This window comes from Calidris pugnax, unplaced genomic scaffold (assembly GCF_001431845.1).
Source record: "Calidris pugnax isolate Ruff unplaced genomic scaffold, ASM143184v1 scaffold41, whole genome shotgun sequence".
In the NCBI taxonomy this organism is placed as follows: domain Eukaryota; kingdom Metazoa; phylum Chordata; class Aves; order Charadriiformes; family Scolopacidae; genus Calidris; species Calidris pugnax.
Genome location: NW_015094509.1, coordinates 22729540 through 22731900, shown reverse-complemented (window position 1 = coordinate 22731900; position 2361 = coordinate 22729540).

The window sequence follows — 2361 nt, the reverse complement described above, 5'->3', positions numbered from 1 at the left end:
CATTTCAGTGAGGGCAAATGCAAGATATTTCATGTGGGCTGTTCCGCACGTATGGAGCAAGTAGCACCTGCTGAGGCTGTGAGGGCAGCAAAGAAGTTTTGGTGGGTCATCAGTTGAGGATAAACCCATGATGGGAGGAAGGCAGACATCCCATCAGATGTATAAATAGGAGTGCAGATGATAAGACATAGTTAGTAATCTTTCCACTGCAGAACTGAGTTGAGTTGGGGGCATCCCACAGAGGGGAAAAAAGAAAATAAAATCATGAAATAAGTGTACAGAATCCAGAACAAACCAAAAAATAATATATGACCTGTGGGGGGAAAAAATGACAGAAATCATGTTGTTTAGCCTAAGAGAAGAGAAGGGGAAGAGAGAATAAATAGAGGAGATATTCATTAAATATGCATAGACTACTGCCAAGATAATCTGTTCTCTCTGTCCATGGTGGACAGGACAAGAAGTGATGTGCTTAGTGAATGCTACAAGGAAAATTCAGGTTAAATATGAAAATGATAAGGATAGAGAAGCATAGCAATAGACTCCCTGGGGAGGTAGGAACAATGATGAGGGTAGAGCTCACTCTGCCAAGGGGCCCAAAGACCCTTCCAGCACTGTGATTCAGTGATTACAGCAACATTAGAGAACTGGGAGCTCCCTATCTTGACTTCATCTTATCTCTTTTGAATGGGTGTCTCCTTAAGCTGCATTGTATATTTGTCACTTTTTCCTTTGATTTAGCATGATTTGTGTTGAGCAATCTGAATGAGCAAGATGCCTTCTTTCTGTGCTCTGAGATAATACCACTAATAATTATAATTTCATTTACAAAAGAAATATATAAATCTCTATATAAGACTTCCCCACTTACAGTAACATGTTTATCTTCAAGTAGTGCTGTGATTTCTAAGGGATTTATCTAGGAGTAAGGATGTGTGTCTCTATTACTATTGTGAAACTAGCATTAACCCTTTCCAGGTTAGCAGGGTCATGCTGAACCACAGGAAAGACCCATCCCTGTTCACAAAAGCACCACTCGTTCCTTATCTGGGCTCTCGAGAACAAGAATTTCCTCTGCTTATATCTGTACAAAACCTGCCTCACACATGGGACAGAGACTTGGCTGGAGTCCCCAAATCCATTGTACTGCAAATACAGAAACAATCAGTGAAATCCTTCCTAAATCTCCATTCCTTCCTTACAATAATAATTAAAGGTGAGTTAAATAATGACAGTCGGGGAGGTGGTCATGGAGGTTCAGGCCCACTGAAAATCAAGCAATATATGCCATGTTCAAGCACCTGGGATCTCAACAGAAGCCAGAGGTCCAAGCCAGGTAGCACTGCTCCCTTCCAGGCACTGCACATCCTCACCACTGACAGAGGGCAGCTGCACATTTATCTCAAAGAAATCACCAGGCATCACTCTTATCTTTTAAAACACAAAAAACCCACCTCTCCCTTAATTTGCAAGAGTCCAATGTGCAGGTTATTTCTGTTTCAGCTGCTTCTAGTGATAGGGTTTCAGCTCCAAAACTGGCTTTCCCCAGGACAGGGTTCAGCCACTTGAGTAAGGTTTATTCTGGGCAGAGGAGGGATGGGAGAGGTAAAGATGGATACGTCCTACCCCTTGTCTCCAGGCTGTGCCACTCTGCACAAAGCATCCAGGCTTTCTGGCACAGACAGAGCCCAGAAGCAGAGGAGCAGGGACAATTTCATCTGCCAGCGTGGGGGAGTGAGAAGTTGTTCTAACTTCAGTCTCTGCACGGGACAGTTTCTGCTCTTTATCCAGTGGCTTGACAGGATAGAAGACGTCAAACATACAAACACACTCAACACAGAGTGGTCAGAGCCACAGTCCTGGCAGCGACAGCACCTTTCTCAGAGGGTCTGAGGTCGCCCAGGTGGAGGTGGAGTGGTTCCCAAGGTCCCCCCACCCTGGGCAAGAGCACTGTCTCCCGAGGAAGGCCTGAGGCAGCTCTGCCTTGTCCCTGGGCAAAGGGATGCTCGACTTCAGCATCAGCTCCGCCGGGCACCGCGGGACAGTCCGGGGCAGATACAGAAGCGCAGCTTGGAGAAACCCAAGTGACACAGGGACGAGCCTTCTGGGACCGGGGAATCTGCTCCACCTCCCCCCCCCCTTCAGCCCACACTTTCGCCCGTTGTCCCCCTCCCGGTGCCGCGGCTGCGGCTGCTTTAACGGGGCAGGGCGGGGTGCGGGCAGCCCCGCCGACGTCGTGGGCATCAGCTGACCGCGCCGGGCTCTGCCTCCTCCCGGGCCGCCCTCCCGCAGCACCACACCGGCGGCGGCGGCTGGCGGCTCCGCTCTGCCGGTCCCCGCCGCTCCCCGGGGGCGCGCCCC